Genomic DNA, 26,690 nt, shown 5'->3' on the forward strand with positions numbered 1-26,690 from the left:
TTACCAATTTTCTGCTTAGTCATTTTATTGATTATTGTGGAGGACTGAATTGTGTCACCCACCAACTCATATGTTGAAGCCCTAACCCCCAGTGTGATGGTATTTGGAGACACCAGAGAGTATGTGCGCTCTCTCTCTCTCTCTCTCTCTCTCTCTCTCTCTCTCTCTCTCTCATTCTTGCTCTCCTTCTCACTCTCCCTCTCTCTCTGCCATGTGAGGACACATCTAAAAGGTGGCCATCTGCAAACCAGGAAGAGAACTGTCATCAGAATCCAACCATGTTGACTCTCTGATCTAAGACATCCTGCCTCCAGAACTGTGAGAAAATAATTTCTGTTGTTTAGGTCACCCAGTCTATGGTATTTTGTTATGGCAGCCCGACCTGACAAAGAAAGTTATTGAGAGAGGGGTATTGAAATATCTGATCAAAATTAATTAATTTATTTCTATCTTCAGTTCTGTCAATTTTTGCTTTTTATGTTTTGAGGTTCTATTATTGGGTAACTATACCTAAATGTAAAAACTAAAAATTTCAAACTTCTGGAACAAAATATAGAAACAATTCTTTATGATCATGGATTGGCAAAGATTACTTAGGGCACAATAATCATGAGTCAGAAAGAAAAAATTGATAATTTAGAATTCATCAAAATTAACATCTGTTCTTTGAAAGATACTTACAGAAAAATGAACGGGCAAGCCATGGACTGGGAGAAAATATTCCAGGGCATAAATCTGATTAAAAACCTTGCATCCAGAACATATAAAGAACTCTTATAAGTTAATAATAGAGGACAAATTACCCAATATAATAAGGGGATAAAATATTTGGACACAAATATACAAAGGAAGATCTATAACTGGCTAATTATCACTGAAAATATGTTAAAACTCATTAGTCATTAGGAAATGCAAATTAAATCACAATAAAATACTCCTATACATCCAGGGGAATGACTAAAATTACAAGACTGACCACACCAAGTGCAGAGGAACTGGAACTTGCAAACACGGCTGCTGGCAATAGAAAATGGTACAACCCCATTCAAAACAGTTTGACAGTTTCTTATAAAGCTAAACATACAACTACTATAAGACTCACCAATCCCACTACTAGGTATTTATCCAAAAGAAATGAAAACATATGTCCATTCAATGACTTGTACAGGAATCCATAGCAATTTTATTTATACTATCCCTAAATTGGAAACAGCCATATGTCCAATAGCAATGCAAAGAAATCATTATCAGTAGTAAAGAGAAAAAAAAATTGCTAATTCTTATAACCACATGGGAGAATCCTGAAGACTTGATCCTGAACAAATGAAGCCAGACACAAAAAAGTACAAACTGCATGCTTTCAATTTTATGAAATTCTAGTACAGGCAGAACTAGAAAATGGAAAACAGATCATTTGTTTTCTGGGACCTTGTTTGAGGAGAAGTATTGATTGCAAAGAAGCACAAAGTTACTTTTGGGGTGATGAAGTTATTTGCATTTTAATTGGAATGATAATTATATGAGTATACTCATATATCAAAACTCATCAAACTGTATAGTTAAAATAGTAACATTTTATTTTATGTAAACTAAAGCTCAATATAGTTGATTAGAAAAAGAAATCAGAGGAGAATTTTGAAATGGATTTGAAACTGTCGTCTCAGTGAAGGGGCACCAATGTCCTGATACTGGTGTCATTGTGGTAGCATGATGACGCTGCTTCTACCAGTGTGGGAAAAAAAACCAAAAACCCAAATGGATTCAGCTGCTGCTCCAGAAACACACAGCTGGAGATAAAGAAGCACGCCTGAGGCGCTGTTCCCCTAGGAAGAGGGAACAGACAGGATGTCCACAGTAAGCAAACGAGATACGCAACTGCCGTCTTCCTCCTCTAGCCGGCGTCCTCCCTGTAGTGCATCCTGGAGCAGAGGTTTGGTTGCTGTCCCAGCTCACACAGTAAGAGCAGAGCGGGTTTGGAGCTGAGAGACAATGGCTTAATAATGGGAACACTGGTCAGTGATATAATTTCTGTGATCCTGAAAAGTTGACTGTGTATGAAAACCTACTATATTTAAAACATAAGGATTTGTTCTTAATTAGCTTCTCCTCAATTAATAAAATCTTTATTGACTAGCTTTCAAAAACAACCTATCAGTACCACACAGATTTACATGTTACTTCTTTGAGTGTACATAAAAACTCTTTCATTAGGGTTTTGATTTGCCGTGGGTTGCCGAAAGGTATTTTAAAATTGATGTCACTGGATATCATTATAAATAGGATTTTCAGGAGATACAGTTTAACATAATGCTCAATGGAAGGAGACATGCACGTTGTTTTTCAAGATTGTGTGTCAAGATTGTGTGTCTATGTATGGCAGACACATTTGTAATCTACCATAACTCTAAAAAGTGCTGGATCAAGTAGCTGACTGCAGGTGCATGAGGGAGGCCCAGCTGAGATCAGTTGAACCGAGCCCAAATCTCTGACCTACAGTTTTATGAGCTCGACAAATGGGTGTTTTACCAGGTCACAGTTTCATCATCCAAAGACAGTGGCTGCTGTCTAAAGATTTGCAACTGTAACAGACATTGAAATTTGTTAAAACAAAACAAAAGAAAACAAAAAAAATCAACTGGCACATCTACTGTGTGCCAAGCAGTATGCTTACTTTTATAGGATGGACAGAGGTTAGTGTTTGCCTTCAAGGAGCTTACAATTTTGTAGGGAAGGTAAAGCATGTGTATCAATAGCTGTAACAAAAATTAACATGAGATATCGCTATTCTAGGAGTATGAAAACAATACGCTGAGGGTGGACAGAAGGAGGGTAAATCATTTCAGATGGGGTTTGGAGAAACTTCTTTGGGGAAGTGGTATTTCAACTGGTAACCACTTATTCTTTCAAGAGTTCTCTGAAAGACTTCCTTTTTGGGGAAGGCTTCCCTGATCCCCAAAGCAAGTGGATGTTGCTTCTGTTGTATTTCCATAAAGTCATACCTAACACTTACTGAACACTTACTATGGACCAGACAGGCACTGGCCTAAGCTCCAATGTAGGGATTATCACTTTTAATCTAGACAGTAACCCTATGAAGTTGATCCTATTAGTCCCCATTATACCAAAGAAGAATGGGAGGATAAATAACTTGCTTATTGGTAGTAAAATTGCCCCAGATTCTGATCCAGGTGATCTGACTCCAGAACTTGGGCACTGATCTATCACATATGACTGTTTTTCCAATAAAGTCTATATCTTCATCAAAGCACTTTACCATATGGTTATTATTTGTACAGAGACCTGTCTCCTTCATGTTAGTTTTACAAAGTATTGTTCAACTTTGTTGCCATAGTGTGTAGCCCAGTGTTTGGGCCTAGTAGTTCCTCGATGAATGTCTTTGGAGTGGATAAATATGGTTGCTTCCGTAGTGCTTGGCCCTTGTCGTGCGGGGCGGCCTGTGGGGTCTCAGCTCCTGCTCCCCACATAAGAACGCAGGACATGGTAAGGCCAAAAAGGAACAGCCACAGAGCCATAGATAGGGGAGTCACACCACTATAGTCTCGCTGGTGGCTGTGTTGGAGACACAGGAAACAGGAGCCACACGATCTGCAACCCGCACTCCACCGTGCTAACTGCAGTCCGTGCTTGCTAGCTCAGCCACCATCTTCTTGCTAGCCCCCATTTTCTGCTAGCGTAGCCACAGCAGTTATATTAGTGGCCAATGGCTCACTGGTTACAGCTGACGGCCAGCTAGCCACAGCTGATGGCCATGCAATCACAGTTGATGGCCATTTACTACCTGAGTCAGCACCTCTCTATGTGAGGCTGAGAGCCTGGAAAGTGCTTTCTGGGGCTCTGTCCCCACAGCACTGTAGAAGGGAAATTACAAAGTGGTGTCCCCTAGGAGACTCCAAAGATCAGGAGAGTGTATATAGTACTCAGTGTTCAACCAGGACAACAGAAATCTGTAAATACTTAGAACAGAGGGAATTTAATGCGGAGAATTGGTTGTGCAGGTTTTGGAGGGACTGGGAAGTCAAAGGACGCTGTGGAAACCTCGAGATGAGCAATGCAGGAATCCATGACTGCCCCTCCACTGAAGGAACACGTGGAGGAGGTGGAGACCAAAACCTGTGCAGAGGGTCTAGAGATGCTGCTAGCGATGCAGCCTGAGGCAGAGAGGGAGGCACGGTCTACCCTGCTTCTTTTACTTCCTGTCTTCTAATTTATTTCCATGACTTCGCACTGGCTTTCACAGGTACCTGGAAATTCAGCCTGTAAGAGTCAGTGTACACATGATACAGAGCAGAGCAGGTTGGGGTGAGAACTAGATCTAAGGCCAAAGAAACCCAGGAGTGGTATAGGGTAGTGGGTTCTGGCATCAGCAAAATGTGGGTTGAAACTTGGGGTAGGCTCCAGAAACGGTCTCTCAAGAGATGGAGTCTCTCACTAATTTGAACCTGAATCTGGGCTGGTTTTGGGCCTGCATTTGGCCAATGGGAGAATAGTAAATGCAATGCAAGCAGAGGATTAAAAAGTATATGCACATTGGGACCTGCCCTCTCGCTGTGCATGGAACCCTAAGGCTACCATGTGACTGAGCCTGAGTTAGCCTTCTGGATGGTGGGAAGCCACATGGATGAGGACCCTCGTACCCCAGCTAGCCCCCAGCTGACCTAGCAGCTGACTGCAGACACGTGAGGGAGGCCTAGCTGAGATCAGTTGAGGTGAGCCCAAATCTCTGACCTACAGTTTTATGAGCTAAACGGTTGTTGTTTTAAGCCACTAAGTTTTGGGGTAGTTTGTTATGCAGCAAAACTAACTGATAGAGAATTCCAGATATGCTACTTACTAGCTATGTGACTTTTTGCAAATTGTTTAATCACTAAGCCTCACTTTCTATGTTGGTGACATGGGGATGATAATAACATAAGGACAACTGGGAAGATTTAATGAAATAATGCATTCATATGCATAAAACAGAGCCACACAGTGAGAGCTCAGTAAACTGTAGCTATTATGAGGACAATTTGAGGCATTTTCAGCCTGTCTGCTTTGTCTAATTGTTGACTCTCTAGGTGGAAAAATGATGAAGGGGTTATTACTTAACAGGGTGCGGATTGACACAAATGTTTTATTAAGAAACTGTCTTAATTTTCCTGCTGGCATGAGGCAAATGAAGGGGGCAGATATTTTGTTAATTAAAATCTTAAAAGTACATAATTCTGTCTTTGGAATAAGTCTACATGTAACTCTGCAAAACAAAATCTCTGAAACAGAGAATTTTCACAGAGGTGTGGCTTGAATAACAATTATGATTCCCACAGAATGTACATTTGTATTAGAGATGTTGTGGATAAGATTATGTCAAAAAGTGCAGGATAATAAATTGCTGAATCTCATCAGTTCACATAAAATTGACGTGCAGGGCCATATTCCAGATGCTTGATTGCAGTTCTTTAATATAATGAGTTGCCAATTCCCTTCTCTAGAAAGGATTGACAGATTGTAAAGCAATCTGTTGGTGCTCTTTGATGGTGGTTCTCAGTCATGCCACCACTGCTAAGGAGCTGGAAACCTCACCACCAGGCTTTGCTGTGGGACTTGTGTGTCCGTGTTGGGTGTTATGGCCATTCCCATTGATATCGGGAAATATAAGCTATCAGTTAAAGAGTGAGATTTGAGGAGTTTCAAAAAAAGAAGCAGAAACTGGCTAAGAATATTGCACAGAGGAGCCAACAATTAAATTACGTTGTGTGTTTTACGGAACAAGATGCCTTTACCAGAGACAAAGGAAAGCTGATAAAAATGAATTATAGGGAGATTAAAAGATCATGAAACCGAGTTTGTTGAAGCTTGCGTCTGTAAATCTTTGGGCAGAGGTGAGGGTGGGGAGAAGAGATTTGGTGTGGCTAGGAAGATAAGGTTGCCTTTGAAATGTGTAGGAAAGATCACGGGGGAGAAATAAGTTCACAGCATAATGCTGCTGATTTCTGGTTAGTAAATATGGTTGTTTTCAGTTGATATTTAGATATTATTTTATTTACTCAAATTATAAAAATAGTACGTATTCATAGATGGTAACGTGATACAGTGGTTAACATTTGGAGGTAGGCTGCCTGTGTTCAAATCCTTCATAGCTGTGAGTTTTGAGAAGTTATTTCACCTCTCTAAGTTTTATGTGTGTAATAGGGATACTGGTAGGACTTCATATGGTTGTTTTGAGGATAAAATGAGAATACAGCATGGAAAGTGCTTAAAACAGTGCCGGGAAAATAGTATCACTCTACAAATATTAACTATTGGAGAAAATTTGGAAAGGAAAGCAAAAATAATAAATAAATAAAAATACCACCTATCACCTAGAAAACAACTACAATTAATGATTTCCTTTTGGAATTCATGTCTTTTAAAAAGGATATTGGTGAACTCAGACAAAGTCAGGGAAGACTGCATCTCTATTAATTAGGACACTTTTTTTTTAGGGAGAAAATGGAAAATAAGATTGGTTAATTCAAATGAGAACACTTTGTATTTTATAGCAGGTAGGCTTTTAAATGAATTCAGAAGATGCCTTGGGATTGAATACTTGTTATAAGATGATAGAAAAGCTGGTTTTGAACATCTACCATAATGCAAAATTAGGAGAATTTGAGAATATCCAGCGTGGCTGAGAGTGTGGGGAAAAGGCTATATCTAAACACTGCTTTTGAGAGTGCAAATTGGTGTAGCCTGTGGGAGGGTTGTTTGGCAATGCCTATTACATTTTGTAATGTACATTCTCTTAGACCCAGCAATAGCGTGCTTGAATCTTTTCAAAACAGGGCATGTCCAAGAACATTCATAACAGCATTTTTAGCAACAGGAAAAGATAAGAAACAATCTAAATGTCTGTTAAAAGGGGGTAATAATGATAAACAGTGGTATTTCCTTACTATGGTATACTATGCAGAAATTAGAAATAGTGAGATATCTACATATAATGACTTCATAAAAATGTCATAATAAGGGACAAAGGTCAATTGCAGGAAAATGTATATAATATGATAACATTTATGTTAGAAATAAAAACAAAATTATAAATTTCTATGATTAGATAATGTGAAATCGAGTAGGAAAAAAGCTGAAAAGATACCAAGCTGATACTGCTTGCTTCTAAATCAGGAAGGGGTGGGCATGGAGAATGGGAACTTACATATTTTATCTCTATTGTTTGAATTATTTACAAGGATGAGGCAGTCATGTGTTTTTTTGTATCATTATTAATAAATTGAAAAGACTAAATATATACACAAACTTTGGTGTAAATTTATAGGATTTTTAAAAAGGGAAATGGCATTTGTGATTGTTAGAACATATTTTCAGAGAAGTGTCTAATTTTGTAGAAGGCATTGTAAAACATATTTAGCACAATTTGGCAAGTTCATTTATGAATGAACAGAAATGCACCCAAATATAAGATAGGCTTTTCAGTTCTGACTCAGACATTCGACTGTCTTCATTAAAAAGATGAAAAAAATTTTTTTAAAGGATCAGAATTGCTGTCTTGCTTAAATTTTTGCCAGAGGAGGATTTTCATGATTTTAAGAACAGTTATTTGGAGGCTGAGCACGTGGTGACCTCTTCCTTGATAAGTTAGTACAAGGGACACGGGTCCTTTCCAGCTGGGCTCTTGCCTTGCTCATCTGGTTTGCCAGTTTCTTTCAGGAATTTCTAGGGCTCTACTATACCAATGGTTCTTTTATTCTCTCAGCTTTATTGAGCTATATTTGACATAGAATACTGTGTAAATTTAAGGTGCATAGCATGTTGATTTGATAGACTTACATGTTGTAAAATGATTACCACCATAGTGTTAGCTAACACCTGCATCACGTCACATAGTTACCACCTTGTTTTTGTGGGGAGGAATTTAAGATCTACTCTCTCAGTAGCTTTCCAGTATATAATTCAGCATTTTAACTGTAATCACTGTGCTATACACTAGATCCTCAGAACTTATTCATCTTATACCTGGAACTTTTGTACTCTTTGACCAACATCTTCACTTTTCTCCCCACTCCGCAGCCACCGGTAGCCTCCATTCAATTCTATTTCTGTGAGTTTAGCTTTTACAGATTCCTCATATAAGTGATAGCACAGTATTTGGCTTTCTCTGTGTGATATATTTTACTTAGCATAATGCCCTCAAGATCCATCCACGTTGTGGCAAATGACAGGATGTCCTTCTTTCTTGTGGCTGAATAATATTCATATATATGAATACTATTTTCTTGTTCTTCATGTTAAGTGTAGAAAAATAGGAGTTTCTGATGAGCTAAAATGGGATGGTTCATTCCTTGGCCTATTTAGTGAATTATAGATTTGTAGATTATTGCATATTGCTTCTAGGAAGCCAGTAAAGGTTAAATAAAATTAACATGTTTTTAAACCCCAATTTGATTATGTTATTCTCCTGTTTCAAGCTTTTTTGGAGTTATATGCCCACTTTTATAGTGATTTTGAGCATTGGAATTTAAAGATACAAACTTTCCTTCAATTATTCATGTATTCATTTTTTTCACAAGTGTATATTGAGAATTTATCATGTTCCAGACAAATAATAAATTGCCAGATATGAATAATAGTCCTCAAAACGCTGAACTTAAAAAATGTTAATGTTATGTAATAAAATCCTTCTTTGCCTCAAGTAAAATTGCTCACTCATGTAGTCAGTCCCATTACGTAGTGAAGATCTGATGGTTATTTAATAAATTTCAATTATGAGGTCAAATGGATAGCTGATGCTGCAGAGTTGGTTTCCTGGATCAGAGGATCTGGTTTTGCTAGCCACAAAGATCAAATAATGGAGAATTTCCAGATAGCTACTTCATTTTGTGTTGGGTGGACACAGCCAGAGATGGGCAAGGAAGCTGTTTTAAAAGGCAGCATGATTTCAAAGACAGGGTTAACACTGGGGGAATGAACTCAGCATCATGTGGGAGACCACCGGTTCCACAAGGCTAGATGTAGCTGGTGTGACACACAGAGAGGACCAGGTATCTTAGGCTCTGGGATGGTCGAGGGGCCTGTGGAGAGTGGCACAGAGGACACTGGCTGAAGGGTTAGTCTTGGGGAAAAAGTCAGCGCTGCTGAAACTGGCAGATTCAGTGTAAAACAGGGTGAGTAGATCTGAGTCTTCTCTGACCTCAGATTTGGCACTTTTAATTGCTATCTAGGGTTACTGGCTGGGAAGCGTGGCTTTGGATTTTGCTAGGGGTGGACAGGTTTTAGGTGGAGAGATGGGTCAGAAATCCCAGACTGTTCGGGATTTCAGGCTGTGATCCTTCGGTGCAGGTTCTGTGTCCAGGTCACCTTTACATGCTGGGGCCAAACCCCGACCTCAGCTCTGTGTAGGTCACTCGAAGTGGTGGGATGCCTGCATCTATTGTTTCTTTATTGCTCTTCAGATAAAGGTCCCTCCGGAGTGAACTCTTCCCAAAGCTGGAAAGACCAAGGATATCTGAGAAAGGGTGTTTGTTTCAGCAGATATATTCACCCTGTAACCTCATCTTTAAAATTCATGTGCCCGAAAGGGAGCAACGGGCTTTAAAGACCTTTAACGAGATTTTTACAAATACAACTTCTTGCATGGTACACAGTGGTGTATTTAATATATAGTAAAGTCATCAGAGATTATTTATTTAATTAAAAAAATTGGGAAAAAAATCTTGAGTAGGTTGTATAAGCTCCACACCCCTCCAAACGTCCAGATGTCAACTTGCAGTGTGGGATGGGGGGAGAAAATCGGAAAGCCTGAACATTTTTTTTTTTTTTGAAGCATCTAAGAAGCCACTAAGATACCCAAAGAAAATATCAAACACACATTCTCTCAATCTTTTAACAATAGTGTGGGGAGATCCTGGCCTGTGCTCCTGGGATGGGCCTGAGTCAGTGAAGTCGGGAGTTTGGCTTGGTCTTTTCCAATCCCAGCTCCTCATCTTTCTTTCTGTGCCCCTCTCCACTTTAGAAAGACCGGAGTCATGAGGTTGCACAGGGGGCTTAAACTTCCTACAATAGACGATATTTGTGCCATCTCAGTATAGGTAGGCTTCAAGGTCTGTCAGCTCCATCTCCTGTGCCTCCTCTGTATGTCCTTTTTCAAGACAGCTCATATGTCACCTGCTCTCTCCAAGCCTTACACTCCCCTAGGCAGAATTTCCCTTCTGGGCACATTATATTATAATGACTTGTCTTCATGCCCAGCTCCGTGATGAGGCTGTGAGTCTATAAAGACAGCACTTTCTCATTTAGTGTCGTATCTCAGTGACAAGTAAAGGGATGACCTATAGAACTTGTTCAATAAACTGAATGACTAAATTACTCATACTTCGAAGCATATGCATTGGGAACCGTGTTTTTCAAGCGTTGACTTTGAAAGGGACAGTCCAAGGACAGAATGAGAGATCCACAAAATGTTAAGATCTTGTCATTATTCCTGAGGTATATGTGAGTCTAACAACTGAGTAGAGTTCAGGCTAGTTTTAAGAGCTCCAGAAAAGGTTTGAACAACTGCTCCAAAAGAAGACTGATAAAAGTGATTCTAATATACCATACGCAGAAAAGACATTGCCTCCGGCCATTGCCCCATTATCTTGGGATAGGTGAGTGAGTAAGAAACGGAATGACTTGGATGTATGCAGTGCTTTATAGTTTATGAATCCTTTCTCTAGGTGATTTCATTTGATATGCGTAAAACACTGTGAAGTAGGTATAGAGTTTTATTCCCAGTTTAGAGATGTAAAGAGTGAGGGTCAGAGATGCTAAATGACCACCTAGGTCACATAGCCAGTGCTTTCTTCATTCCATGTTGGCTATGAAAGGATGCCGTCTTGTTATCTGGCTGAGCAGAGCCACCATATAGCTCTTGTCATGGAATAATAAGAACTAACACTTATCAAGTGATTTTATGCCAGATGCTGGGTCAAGCACTGTTTGTGCATTGATTCATGTAATGCTCACAAAATGCATTATAATTATCCCCATTTCATAAGTGTGGAAACTAAGGCATAGAGAAGTTAATCAACTTGTCCACAACCACATAGCTGCTAAGCAGCAGTGCTGAATTTAGAATTCAGGCAGTCTGAGTTCAAAACCACATTCTGAACACCTCTAATACCTTGTCTTGCAAGAATACAGGTTCTGAAATTAGATCACACCAAGTCCAGAATATTGGCTGCTACTCTTGCTAACTGGGTATCCTGGCCAAGAAATGTAGCCTTTCCAAACCTCAGTTTTCTGATTTATAAGGTGAGGTTAAACATAAAGCCAGGAATAGAAGAATGAAATATGCCACCAGGTCTGACACATAGTAAATGTTCAACAAACGTTAGTTGTTATTTTGGCAATAGATATTCTGTAATCCATCCCTAGATGACTTGATGGGAGGTAGTGACAGGAAGTTATTCCTGGAACTTTGAGAATTTCGAGAACATAACAGATGAGAATAGAGCCATTAATTCACTCTAAGAAACAATGACTCCGAGACTACCAAAACCTGACTGTAGCTTAACCAATAGGTTGTGAAAGAGCATGAGGATGGAAGAGCAAAGCTCAGCATGGGAATCAGAAAAAAAAAAAAAGGTTTAGAAAGGCAGCCATGGGGTGTATGCATCCAACACTGTTAGGGGCGATGGTGACTGACCTAAACTGGCCATGCTCCTACCTGGGTGCTTGGAGGGTATATCAGTGTGCGATTAATCATGGCTGCATGACAGGAATCTGAATGCCAAGGAGTTATCTGACGGAGGATTTACTTTTCTCTCATATTAAGTCTTTCGACAAATTACCTGGGGCTGCTACTCCCAGAGACTGTGCTTCCTCCCATGTCTCTGCTCTGCCATTCTTGGCTGTCGTCCTCATGGCTGCCTCGTGACAAGGTGGCTGTTCTTTCTCTCCCCTGTTGTCTGCATTTAGGTAGGAAGGAGAAGGCACAAGAAGGAAGGAATGGCATTTATAGTAGGAAAGGAAAAATTGTCCAAAACTTCCAAAAAGCCTTCTGCTTATATGTCATTGACCAAAATTATGTCACGAGGAGCTATTGAAAAGGAAACATGTATTGGAAATAGATACTGAGTAATTGCGTAGCACTTTTGTCCTCCTGGACCCACGCTCCAGCCTTCTCCATCTCTCCTGCCCTGGAAGCTGATTGGTATGGATTGTATCACTGAGTTCTTGGGCCTTTGGCTTCCAGCTGGATTTGGCCATGGGACTGGATGTGGCAGGAGACTGAGGGGAGTGAACAGGGGGAGATCAGGGCATGTTTCCTCAGGCTGTCCTTGAAGGATTACCCAGAGTGGGCTGTGCCCTTGACCAAAGGTCACAGCTCCTCTAAAATGGCCCTCTATAGAAACTTTTCTTCTGGGTCCCAGTGGCCATTCCATCCTCAGTCTACTTAGACTTCAGGGGTTGTAAAAGCCCTAGCATCATGCACTTCCCCTACACCACACCCACAATTTTGTAAATAGTCCTTTTATTAAATCTTCTTGAAATCATCCTCATTTGCATATATGCCATCACTTTCCTGGTGGAAACTAACTGGTAGAGAAATCATTAATGTCTGCCACTCAGGGCATAGTCCTATATTCCTGTGGGAAAAATGGATACATTAAAGTATTATAGTGAATGACATAATTTATTTATTGAGCATCAGTGTATCAGATCATGAGGCTAGATAAAAATCCAATTTCTTCCCCTCAAGTAGCGCACAGTTATTTAAACATTTACATTGTCCAACTCGTTCTCCTTGTTCAGTTTCCATGCTTGTCAAATCAACTCTAAATTACAGTTTGGCTTTTTGTGTAACTTTCCCACAGGGATCAATTCACTTTTCATGCTGTCTCAGATACAGTTGACTATTAATTATATTCTTATTTAGGTAGGCATAGATTTTGGAGTCATATAGATGAGCGTTCTAAACTCCCCAGGATGTGTAAATTACATAAATGGGCAGGGTACATAATCTCTGTGGACCTGAGTAGCCTTACCTATATAGATGGGGCTAAATTGCAGTTGCTTCCTCTGATTGCTGTGACTACTGAAGGAATTCATGTCCACAAAGCTCTTAGCTCAGTGTCGGGTACAATAAATAAATGGCAGCTATTCCAGTTTACACATTACTTTCTTATATGTGTGGTACAGCTATCCTTAAATGATCGGTCATCTCTTGAGTGACCATTGAGTTTCTTGACTTGCAAAAATTAGGACCAGACCTTGGTCTATGATGACTTCACCCAGAAAATGCAACCAAGGAAGGTTCTGTGTGGGCAGCCTGCACGTTATTTTCAATCCTCTCCTTTGCTTGGGGATGCAATCCACCTTAACAAGAAAGTCTGAGTCCTTGGAAATCTGGAGTCTGGAGACTAGATCTAGTTCCAGCAGATAAGAAGAAGTAGGGTATCTAGGACGAGAAGAGGTGGGCAGGACCAGGCAGAAGCTCTGGGGCCAACAGGCTGCAGACGGGGTTATTTGAGTTCAAGTGAGTCAGTAAATAAAGGAAGCATCAAATAGTATAGATGAGCTGAATCGAGGGTACAGGAGGAACTCAAAAGCTTAGGAAAAATTCTGGCCAGGCAGGAGACACCAAAGTAGAATTCTGACTACCTGCTCTCTACAATTTTTTATGTCTTCTTCTCTGGCATGTGCAGGCATGTTTAAAGATGTGTGATTTTAGCCAGGGGAACAGAATTGAGAAGGTCTGATCAAAGCAGGGAGAGAGGGTTTAGGAATTCCAGAATTTCTCCCACGAAGACACTGATTAATAAAGATTATTTTGAGAGAAACTAGAAAGAATTTCCTTTGTTTGGCTATTGAATTTCCATAATCAAAAAGCTGGAAATAATTCAAAGAGTCTCTCATTATTAAGAATCTACAGAACAAAAAGCATTTTACTACTACTCTCTTATGTGGTTCTGATTATACATTGTTTTTAACTTAATAATACCTTATGATTGCATAGCACATTACAGTTTTCAAAATGTTTTTACTGTGATGATATATAATTTAATCATTATAGCAGCATTATGAGGTGGTTATTATCACTCTCTTAGAGGTTCAGTTCAGCTCAATTCCACTGAATATTTATTAAACACCTACTGTGTGCCAGGCATTCTGCCACATGCTAGGATTTAGCTTCCTTCACACAAGTGAAGACCATTCAAATGAGAACAAGTAAAAGTTACTTATCCAGAGCTTTCTATAACAAAAGAGTCAGCCACCATCACTTGTGTTTGGCAGGACTCAAAGGCAGGCAGAGGAGTGGGAAAGCTTTCTAGTGAAAAAAAAGGGAAAATTTCCGCTGTGCTCGGATTGGAGGCTATTGTCATGAGGAAGTTGGGAGTGGGCTCTCTATAGCAAAGCAAACTAAATTATTGGTTAAGGGAGCAAAACTGGCCTATCCTGGTGGATCCCAAGTTGGAAATGGGGGCAAAAATTAGGGAAGCTGTGTTATTGATCGAGTCCTGGCTGTTGTGGGTGGATTGCTATAGAGGTTGCTGTGTTGTTTCTTGGACTGGTTGCTGCAGAGGTTATGGGTCAGAGTTCTATTTCTAGAGGTGGTCTGACCATTTTCTGTTTGTATATTCAGTCTCAATAGTGTGTGTGACAAACACATAACAACACTAACAGGCCATAGAGTGGGGAGCGTCTGCCTGAGGAGATGAAGAAATGGGCAGGGAGGTTACCCAACTTTCCTGGAGTCACGAAGCACGTGGAGTGAAGAACTGGAGTTTAATTTGGGTTTTCCAGCTCTGCTCAGTACTCTCCACGGTCATGGCTTTGGGGGGTTTAAACTCAGTTTGGGGATGTTGTGAGCAGAAATCTTTCTTTTAGTGTAGTAGCAAGGCATTACTGAGCGTGAGTAAAATTTTCCCCTTGCGTCTTGTGTCAGTGTGCTGGTGATCAGATGGTGATGGTGATCATTAGAACATCTTGCTTATTTGCACTAAAACTTTGACAAGTAAGCCTGGTACAGAAACAAAGATGCTGCAGAGCCCAGCCCCAGGTCTCCCGTTTACCGGCCCGAGGTCTTCTTTGGGGGATCATGGGACTGTTTTCTGTTCTCCTGGGGTTTATCACCGTTATTTGCTCACCTACCACACACTGATTTCCCTGTTGGTTTTCGCTACTGCTTTCCACCTTCCTATACACCCCATCTCCCTCAGCAATCCTTGGAAAGTTTGACGACCATGCTGACCATCCTTCCGGTATTACGGCATCGCACATTCTTTCTTTATTTGTGTTTTTTCATTAAACAGAAAGTTACTATGCAATGATTAGGTAACAGGGACTGTTGGATGTCAGGAATACAGAAAGGAAATGACAGTAAAATGTCCACTCTCATGGTGCTTACACTTTAGTGGGGATGCTGACAAGGAAATGAATAAGTATGTTACGTCAGTTGGTGATAAGTGCTACGAAGAAGACTAAAGCAGGTCAAAGGAGGCAGAGTATGGTGTGTGTGTGCATGTAATGGGCACAGTTTCTTTAGGTAAGGTGATCAAGGGAGATCTCTCCAAGGAGGTGACTTTATGTATTTATTTATTTCACAATATTATTGACTATATTTCTTATGCTGTATATTACATCCCCAAGACCTGAAACTTTGAACCTCTTATTCTTCTTTATTTTTCTCTTTTAAAAATTTTCAGTTAGAGTTGACATTCAATATTATTTTATATTCGTTCTAGGTGTACAGCATAGTGATTAGACATTTATATAATTTATGAAGTGATCCCCCTAACTAGTACCCACCTGGTACTATACATAGTTATTACTATATTATTGATTATATTCCCTATACTTTACTTTATAATCCCTGACTATTTTGTAACTCCAATTTGTATTTCTTAATCCCTTCACCTTTTTCACCTTCCCCACAACCCCACTCCAATATGTCACCCTGAGAAATCTAGTACCCATCTGACACCATACAATATTACTGACTGTATTCCTTATGCTATACCCTACATCCCCATGACTACTATGTAACAACCAATTTGTACTTCTTATTCCCTTCCCTTTTTCATCCATCCCCAAGCCCCTCTAATCTGGCAACCACCAAAATGTTTTCTGTTTCTATGAGCTTGTTTCTGTTTCATTTGTTTATATTGTTCTTTAGATTCCACTTATTAGTGAAATCATGACATTTGTCTTTCACTGTCTGACTTACTATACTCAGCACAACCCCCTCTAGGTCCATCCATACTGTTGCAGATGCAAGATTTAATTTCTGTTTTACAGCTGAGTGATGTTCCATTGTGCATCCACCTGTTTAATCCATTCATCCATTCAGGAACACCCAGGTTACCTTCATATCTTGGCTATTGTAAATAATGCTGCAATGAACATATGTGTGAGCATGTCCTCTCAAAGTAGCATTTTGGGTTTCTTTGGATAAATACCCAGAAATGGGATTAGTAGGCCATTATTTGTCTCTTGTTATAGTCTTTGATTTAAAGTCTATTTTGTCTGGTGTAAGTATTGCTACCCCAGCTTTTTTTGTTTGTTTGTTTCCATTTTCATGAAGTACCTTTTTCCATTCTTTTACTTTCAGTCTGTGTGTCTTTCAATCTGAAGTGAATCTCTTGTAGGCAGCATATGTAAGGGTCTTGTTTTCTTATCCATTCAGCTCCCCTGTCTTTTGATTGCAGCATTTAATCTATTTACATTGAAAGTAATTGTTGATAGGTATGTAGCTTTGCCATTTTATTATTCAGATTTTATATATTTTTTGTCTTAAAGAAGTCCCTGTAAGGTTCCTTGTAATACTGGTTTGGTGGTGATGAACTCCTTTAGCTTTTTCTTGTCTGGGAAGCTCTTCATCTGTCCTTCAATTCTAAATGATAGCTTTGTTGGGTAGAATAAACTTGGTTGTAGGTCCTTGCTTTTCATCATGTTGAATATTTTGTGCCAGTCCCTTCTGGCCTGCAAAGTTTCTGTTGAGAAATCAGCTGATAGTCTTATGGGAGCTCCCTTGTAGGTAACTAACTGCTTTTCTCTTGCTGCTTTTAAGATTTTTCTCTTTGTCTTTAACCGTTGACATTTTCATTATGATGTGTCTTGATATTGGCCTCTTTGGATTCCTCTTGTTTGGGACTCTCTGTGCTCCCTGGGCTGTGTATCTATTTCCTTTACCAGGTTAGAGAAATTTTCCATCACTATTTCTTCAAATAGGTTTTCTTTTTCTTTTCCCCCCTTCTTCTGCCTCCCTCCCCCAACTCTGGTTTAAGCTGTTTTTCTCTATCTAGTTGTGTAGGATCCAGCTCCCTGGCCCATGCTGGTATTATGCCTTGCGTTCCCCCCAGCTGAGGCAGTTGGTTACCTGTCGTCAGTCAGCCGCTCATAGCAGCTCTCTCCAGCTGCTGGCTGCTCACGATGGCTGTCAGCTACTCATGCTGGCCACTGGCAACTTCTGGTAGCACACGGCAGCACACAGCAGCCCGCAGCAGCCCGCAGCAGCCGGTGCATCTCACTGGCCCATGTGGGAATCGAACTGGTGACCTCGGTGTTAGGAACATGGGGCTCCAACCACCTGAGCCACTGGGCCAGCCCCAAATAGGTTTTCAATTCCCTGTTCTCTCTCTTCTGCTTCTGGTACTCCTATAATGCAAATGTTGGTATGCTTGATATTGTCCCAGAGGCCCCTTAAACTCGCTTTATTTTTTTGGATTCTCTTTTCTTTTTGCTCTTCTGATTGGGTATTTTCTGCTACCTTATCTTCTAAATTGCTTATTTGATCCTCTGCTTCATCTAATCTGTTGATTCCCTATAATGTATTCTTCATTTCCATTATTGTATTCTTTATTTCTGACTGGTTCTTTTTTATGTTTTCTATCACCATTTTTCTGTTTCCTATCTCTTTGTTGAAGTTCTCCCTGAGCTCTTGAGCACCCTTGTAATCAGTGTCTGGAACTCTGCTTCTGGTAGATTACTTGTCCCCATTTTGTTTAGTTCTTTTTCTGGAACTTTGTTCTGTTCTTTTATTTGGGACATGTTTCTTTGTCTCCCCATTCTGGCTGCCTTCCTGTGTTTGTTTCTATGTATTAGGTAAGGCTGTTATATCTCCCAGTCTTAGTAGAGTGGCCTTATGTAGGAGGTATCCTGTGGGGCCCAGTGGTGCAGTCTTCCTGGTCACCTGAGCCATGCACTCCAGGTGTGTCCCTTGTGTGGGTTATGTGTGACCTCCTGTTGTAATTGAGCCTTGGTTGCTATTTGCATGTCAATAGGAGGGATTGACCCTTGTGCTCAATGGTTGTAAGGACTGGCTGTGACTACAGTGGAGGAGTTGTGGTGCAGAGGCTGACCCTACAAAGCAGAATCCGCCTCAGCAGGGCTCTGGTGCCTGCCAAATCCTCTCCTTGGGTGTGTCAACCTTGGAGGCGGCTGGGTGATGTTCCAGCTTGTTTTGAAACTGGCCACTGGACATGCCAGCCTGAGGGCCACCTGGGAGGGTACCCACTGCAGGTCAAGTTCAACTGCAGCCCATGCCCCACCTGGAGCCACTTTTTAGGAACTACAGATGGCTGCTGCCCGTGCCATGTTTGGAAGTGCCTCAAGAGGCTATGCTGTGAACCAAGGCTAGCTGCTGCTAGTGCTGGACTTAGCGCTGCTCAGCAAGAAGTACAGGACATGCTAAAGCCAGATGCTGCTTGTCTGGGTTCTGTGAACCTTTGAGAGATCCTAGGAAAGTCTGCAGCATGAGCCAAGGCAGGCGGTTTGTATGAAACAGCCATTGGAAAGGGCTTGGGTGTGCCTGAAAGTTGGGTGGGGTGGGGTCTTGAATCACTAGGGTGTGATGAACAAATAACACTGGCCAGCTTGATGGAGAATCAGATATGGCAGCCACCTGTGTCTTCATGTTGGAAAGGGGGAGGACTCAACAAAGAAACATTGGCCTCCACCAGCTCCTCTGTCTGGAAGAAAGCTTCCCCTGCATCCCCCATCCTGAAGCCAGATAACTCAGTTCCCCACCATATGTCCTTGCCACCTCTCCAGCTGCTGCCCCAGCACTGGAGCTCAGAGCAAGTGATTCCATTGGTGGGTAAGTTCACGTGCATCCCTTTAAGAGGAGTGCCTGGGACTCCAGCCTCCCTTCATCTCACTCCGTCACACTCTCTGCTGGTTTTCACAGCCAGAAACTATGGGGACTTCTCTCTCCAGCACTGGAATTCTGGGTTGGGGAGGAAGTATAGCCCCTTGCTCCTTGGGGGTGGAGGGAACCTCTGCAGCTGAGACATCCCTCCCGAGTTTTAATGGTCACATTCAGGTGTGGGACCAGCCTGTTCTGTGTCTCTGCTCCTCCTACGAGTCTCAAGGTGGCTTCTTCTGCATGTCCTTAGTTGTAGGGCTTTTGTTCAGTGAGATTTCAGGTGATTCTCAATGATGGTTGTTTTGTAGTTTAGTTGTAATTTTGATGTGGTCATGAGATAAGGTAAGCACAGCACTTACCTATTGTGCCATCTTGACTGGAACTAAGGAGGTGACCTTTTAGCTGAGGCTTGAATAGAGAGAGGGAATGAGCCATGGAAGTTCTAAAGGTATATCATTCCAGGAGCCATACTAGCAAGTGCAATTTCTGGAGGCATTGGAGTATTTGTGGGATAGCAAGAAGTCCTGTCAGGCTAGAGTGGGATTAGTGAAGGAATTTCTGAAGCTATAGTTTAATAACTATAATTTTTACTTGAGAAAGAAATGTCAGTAAAGGCTTAAAGAGAGCATTTGTTCGGTAATCCCGTTGGTTAAAGGAACATAGACAATTGATGTCCATTGTTTCTTTTAAGTATTAAGGATGTATATGGCTCTCCAGCTCATTGCACCTTTTTATCAGGGAATATTATGGTGTGTTTTGCCTTAACAAACTTTGAGAAGAGTCATCTTTTATTTTTGTTTTATTGTGTTGTGTTTTCACGTCCACGTCTTTGGCCGTGACCTGCACTTGTATAATGCTCATGTACTTGCAATTATATGATCAATAGAGAAAGAGGGAGGAACACAGGAGGAAGATGACATGAGTGTGGGACATTCAGTGGATACTGTGGGTTTGCCTGCCCACCACCACTTCTTCCTTCTCCTTCTAACAGTACTGTGCAGCCCTTTGATCTAAGGTACTCTTTACTCCACATCAACTATGGAGTTTGAATAAGAGCTGCCATCTTCTTATGCCACGTTGACCCCTCAGAATGGTGGATGATACCAGGATGGACAGTAGACTTAAGCTGGGCCAAATAGAGAATTTTCATAGATGTTTTTTGGGTTGGTGCTATAGAAAAGGACTTTTACCCTCTTGGATGGCAAAACCTACAGGTGGGTTGGGGTATGTGTGAAGATCTGTTGGTAGCTATGTTCTTTGCTTTTTTGTACTTTGTCAGACAGTATGAAGCAGGCACATCAACACAATAGCAAAGATGAGTGAGGGTCTGGTGGCATTTTATCTCTGGTTCCATTAACCTCTGAAACCTGGCTGTGTGCTTCTCTTCCCTTTGTTACCTGAAACTTCGAATACATTTCTCTTTGTAATTTAAGCAGGCTTGAGTTGCCACTTTCAATGGAAAGTGTTTGGACAAATACAAAATGCATTTAAAAATATACCATTTTGAGCTTGGGTACATTATTTTTTTATATTCAAAATCATGGTTATAAGTGATCCTATAAGTACCAGATGTAGTCCTTAGAGTCAAGTAGAGCAATACTTCTCAAACTTTAAAAGTACATACAACTCACTAAGGAATCTTGTGAAAATGCAGGTTCTGAATCAGTAGGTCAGGGTGTGTCCAGAGAATGTGCATTTCCAGTGAGCTCCCAGGGAACGCTGCAGGTTTGACGACCCAGCACATAGGGTCACAGATGTCACTTGTTAAATACATGCTTATTGAGCTGAGTGAAAACTTTTACATCCATATTGTTCTGTTGTGATTGGATAATTAAGTGGTGCTGTCAATTGGGAGAACAGTTTAACACTTTAATACAAGGCATTGTGAGGTTTCCTCACTAGAAAATCACACTCATGTTTTTTTAAGACTTGAAAATACAAATAACACATTAAAAAAAAATCCTTTGACAAATTGAGACCTGGTGTTTAGAGAGTGCACGGTTCAGTGGAAAGAATGATCATTCCTGGAGCCACTCAGCCTGGGGCTGGGAACATGCTCCATTCCTCTCCAACTGTGTGGACCAAGAAAGTCCTCATCCTTTCATCCATATGTAGTGGGTAATTTTATGGTCAAAATGTGCAAATATGAAATTTTCTTTGTTTCTCTAATAACTGAGCTAATCTTTTCAGTGTCTTAAAAGCGTATATATTTTTAAGCGTCTCTGTTTCCCCTAAGAGCAGGAAATTCAATCTTCCTAAACCTTGGTAAACTCAAGCACATTTTTCTTAGTCCCTTTTGGGTAAAATTTATTCAATTCAAATTTCTCCACCTGCTTCTTTTCTTATCTTGTTCGAAGATTTTTCATTGTAGGAGGGCTCACGTGTGGTTCAGGTGTTGGTGGGAGGCAGCCTTTACTTCTCATCCTTGATCTCTCTTATTTCTGTGCTGATATTTGATGCTTCTGTATCTTGTACATTTGTTCCTTGTCAATCTATTTTTAGGCCTTATCTGCTGCTAAATTATCTACAGCCCCTTGTGTTTCTGGTTTCTATGTTCTTGCAGACCATTTTGCATCCTTTTTGTCCCCTGAATGACCTCCCTAAGTCAACTGACCAATTCTCAGACACTTCTGAACACTCCCTGGGGGCAAGGGAAACATTTAGAATCTCTCGAGTTTCTCAAGGATGCGTCTTATCCATCTTTTATGAAACTATTCAATAGATATCAAGTGTCTCCTATGTAACATGCCTGGTGCAGGACACGAGCACCAATATTCTTAGCCCTAACAGTGCTTAGCGTACAATAGGTACCTAATGAAAGTTTATTGAGCACATGGATATTTCCTAACATGCAAAATTTTCTAGGAAGAAATGAAAATAGTTAGATAGATAAAATTTTCCCAAAATAACAACCAGTCATTCATGAAAATAAGTAGAAATGTTTCAGAATACTTTATCTAATACAATCTAACCTCTCTGAGGGTGGAGTGAAAATGTACTTTGTTTTGTACACTGAAACTAATATTAAAAAAATGTAATAGTTAGACATTTATCCTTTATACCCCTCACAAAGGGATAACTCCCCTCCCCCCATCTACTACCCCTCTGACATTGCATAAAGCCGTTACATCTCCACTGTCTCTATTCCTTATGCTGTACTTCTCTTCTTGTGAATATATATGTATATATATATAATATATATATATATATTATATATATATACATATATATATGTATATGTATATGTATAATTATAGCTGACATTCATTATTATTCAACTTCAGCGTCAGGTGTACAGAGCAGTGATCAGGCATCTACATCATCCCTGAGGTGGTCTCCCTAATAAGACAAATGTCCATCGGATACCCTACAAAATCTTTACAACATTATTGATTATGTTCCCCAGACTATCTTTCGTATCCCTGTGGCAATCTTGTGGTTACCGACTGTGCTTTCTAATCCCCTAACCTTCTCCCTCATCCCCATCCCCCTCCCATCTAGCGACTCAGTTTTTCCTCTATATCTCTGAGACTGTTTCTGATTAGTTTCTTCATTTATTCTATTGTTTAGATTCCACATATAAGTGAGATCATATGGTATTTGTCTTTCTCCGTGTGACTAATTTTACTTAGCATAATGTTCTCTAGGCCCATCGATATCATTGCAAATGCAAGAAAAATCACAAATCAACAGTTTATCCTTACACTTAAGGGATCTGGAAAAAGAACAACAAAATAAGTCCAAAGGGAGTACAAAGAAGGAGATAATAAAGATCAGAGTGGAAATAAATGAAATAGACACCAAAAAAAACAATACAAAAGATCAGTGAATCCAAGAGCTGGTTTTTCGAGAAGATAAACAAAATCAACAAACCTTTAGCCAGACTCATCAAAAAAAAGAGAGAGCGAGGACCCAAATTAATAAAAACAGAAATGAAAGAGGAGAAGTCACAACAGATACCACAGAAATATAAAAAATTTTAAGAAATTACTATGAGCAACTATATGCCAACAAATTAGACAACCTGGAAGAAATGGACAATTTTCTAGAAGCATACAACCTTCCAAGGCTAACTCAATAAGAAACAGAAAACCCAAATAGACTGATTACTACCAGGGAAATTGAATCAGTACTCAACAAGCTCCCAACAAACAAAAGCCCTGGACCAGATGGCCTTACAGGTGAAGTTTACAAAACAGCCAACAAAGAATGATCACCTATTCTCTTCAAACTCTTCCAAAAAATCCAGAAGGAGGGAAGGCTCCCAAACCCTTTTTATGAGGACACTATCACCCTGATCCCAAAATCAGACAACGATATTACAAAAAAAGAAAAAGTCCTTTGGTATCATAACAGGACACTGAAGATGCCCCTTTAGAGCATATTTGATGTTCTAAAGATGTCAGTCTATGGGCAAAATGTTTCACAGTGCCCAGCTGCGGTATCATTGATTTACTTAGTTGGGATTCTTGATTTACTTAAACCTTAACTTGTTATTTAAAGTGTCACTAATTCTAATACCTGATTATTCAAGACTGTGATAGTCCCTCACTCCAGCTTATTTCCTGCCTCCTCTCCCCTCCTTTGGCTACATTAGTACCTTTGTGTGCATTTTGTGGGTTAGCGGCATTACTGATGGATGGCGTGCTGGGGGCTATCAGACACATTTACAAATATGGAACATATCTGATTGTGTTGTTCTGACGTCTCTGTCCTATGTTATTCCTGGGTCTTGGAGATTTTTGTGGGGGAGGAGGATTGGAGCTACTTAAGTTTCCTTTGCCTAAACATGGCCTTTTATCTCTACAATGGCTTGATAGTGGATACTCAATCCTGGGGAATGTGGTGGGTTAGGAAGAGGGCTTTGGTTGGACGTGACTTACAGATTGCCTTTGCTCTGGAAATACCCAAACCTATGTGGAGTTTTACCAGCTTTCCCTGGGCCTTGGCTGGAGGTGGGTAGAGGGAACCCTTAGGTTGCTGGTACCAACAATCAAGTCTAATTACTTCTAATTTTCTTCCCTTCACTAGTTTTATGAAATTTAATGTGTTTTTGTTGAGAGAAAAAAAGGCTTGCACAATATAATTTATTCTTTTCTATTCTGAGTTGATGTCGTCAACTTTCTTCTCTAAGTCTGCCAAGCCATTAGCTTTTTAGAGTTCAAACCCCATTTTCCTTCTCTTATGTCTAGCTTTACCATAGACAACTTTAGCATTCAGAACTATTTTCTGAGCTCTGAATTAAAACAAAACCAAACCAAACAAAACCAACAGTCTATTCAGAGACTCATTTGACTCCCTGGCTTTTATCTTCATTAGCCCTCCCTGCAGAATGATGAAATCCCCTCTCCAAAGCTGGTGGATCACAGGGCAGCTGGAAGACTGAGGGAAGGAGAAACCTCATTCACAGTCCTAGAATTTTATCCCTTCATTATAAAAGCAGCAAAGGGTGGAGAGAGAGCCAGACGTGGAACAGGTTGACCTTCTCCCACAGGATCATTGCTACCTCTTGGGCTCTAAGAAATGTACCACAAAGTATGGAGAGGAAAAAGATAAAGGCAGCAGATTTTACTTGCAATGTTACTAACTTGCAACTAATTTGAAACATTTATATTAAAACAAGTGTTTTCTAAGTACACAGAATTTCCATGTAGCATTAACATACCCAGCTTGCAGAGCACTACCCACAGCCCTTGAGGGAACCTGTTGGTGCTGTTCTGCCATTAGGTGCAGGTAGTGGATGCCTTCCAGAAGCGCTGGGTGAAGGGAATTGTTCTAAACTGCTTCGCTGGGGATTAAGACAATTCTCCCCTTCCTCTTGAATGAAATCTTCAATCTCTATCACAGGGCTAAAGCCCAGTCTGTCTAAGAGAGGGAGCTGGCTGTGCTACAAGAATTCGTTTCCATCAAGTCCCATCTGTGCCCCGGATGTCACCTGGAGAGATGGCTTTTGGAAGAGCAAAACAGGGACAGGCCAAGGACAAAACATGGATGAGTCAGTCGGGAGCCATGGGGCAGGGGGTGGGGGGGTAGGGGGGGGGGGCAAGGCCTCGCCTTGCCTTCTCACATTGTTCCCGGGGATGAAGTGGTTTGTTTTACTGTTCCTTTCCTGAGCTTTTAAAGGCTGTTTTCTGAGATTGCAAAAGCTTCCTGAGACCTTTAGAAATTCTGCCTGAGCCCTTACCTATCTCTGAGCCCTTTTGAGGTAGAACCCTGAGACATTTGCTTCTCTCCCCAGGATTATATTTGTAATTTTAAGGTTATTTCTAATGACCATGGCTGAGAAGAAACAGAAAAATAATCATTTGTCATGGAGTTCCTTTCCCCTACTCAGCACGCGCGCGCGCGCGCACACACACACACACACACACACACACATGCATACATGCTGCAAATGGGAAAAATGTTTGAAATAGAGGCAGACTAATTATCCAGGTTGGAATAGGGCCAGGATATTGGTCATTGGATTCTCTCTCCTCCCTCCCTGGTTTCTTTTTCTCTCCCTTCTGTCATCTTTCCCCAACCATCAGGTGGGTGGGTGGGTTGCTGGCTGGCTGCTGGTTGGCAAACAGAAATAGTTTAGGAGCAAGTGTTCTTGGGGTATGTTCACTGAAGGATGAACCAGAGCAACAAAGGATGTTTTTCTTTCAACGTTCAGCCTATTTACATCCAGGGACAGTGGGTGGGGAGATGTAATTTGTAAAGGACTGCAGACACAGAAGTTTAAACCTAAGTAAGTGATAGTAATAGTTTCCGAAGTGAAAATATGGAATGTAGACATTAAATAATCTTGAAGAAATATGAGTGGGGTGGGGAGTGTTTTACCCAAAGAGCAATAAATAAGGGATGTACATATCTGTCACAGCAGATAATAAATCACTCCATTTCTGTCTGAGGGGTGCAAGAATGAGTGTGGACGCCTTCAAAGAGAATAGATTCCACTGTGGAATGGGCACGAGGGTAATTAAAACCCTTGAAGTTGAAGACACCAGAAATCGAGCAACTGACATGGGCCTGGGGTGTTCAATGAACTAGCCTTTTCCTGGTTGGTGATATGTCCTTTTGTGAGCCACATCACGTAGGTCATACCAGCAAACTGCTCACAGATGAATTAATTCATCAAAGATACACCTAATGAGTGCTACAATTTCTAATCTGGATTTCAAAGCTGCAGTCTGTTGATGTGCAGACAGTTTAAGAGGATTTGTTCAATAAGCAGAGATTTGTCTTGCAACAAGATGGTCTGGGCCACCTACAGAAGAAAGCAGCTAAACTTCCTCAACTGTCCTTTGAAGCTCTGTGGCAATGGCTGCCCCAGACCTACCTTTCCATGCCCGTTGCTGGCTTCTTCAGGCCCCATGATCCCTTAGTTCTAACCAGGCTGGGCCCTCACCACCAAAAGCACCCGTCTGCCTGATTCCGGCAAGTGTATCTTGGCTGATGCGCTTTCTTTGATCTAAAAAGAACTTTTTCTTCTCTTTGGCCAATCTGGGTACATAATTTTTCTTCAGGGCTCTCCCTCTAGATGAACATCTTACAAAACACCTTCAATCTGTGATGAGAG

General features: G+C 40.8%; 1 pseudogene; it reads right to left on the minus strand.

Annotated features, from left to right (window-relative positions):
• LOC141568867 (dynein light chain 1, cytoplasmic-like) overlaps window positions 1-26,486 on the minus strand; it is an 87,547-nt pseudogene extending 61,061 nt beyond the window's left edge.
• Between the last annotated feature and the right edge of the window lie 204 nt (window positions 26,487-26,690).

Source organism: Rhinolophus sinicus, linkage group LG02 (assembly GCF_036562045.2).
Source record: "Rhinolophus sinicus isolate RSC01 linkage group LG02, ASM3656204v1, whole genome shotgun sequence".
NCBI lineage: Eukaryota > Metazoa > Chordata > Mammalia > Chiroptera > Rhinolophidae > Rhinolophus > Rhinolophus sinicus.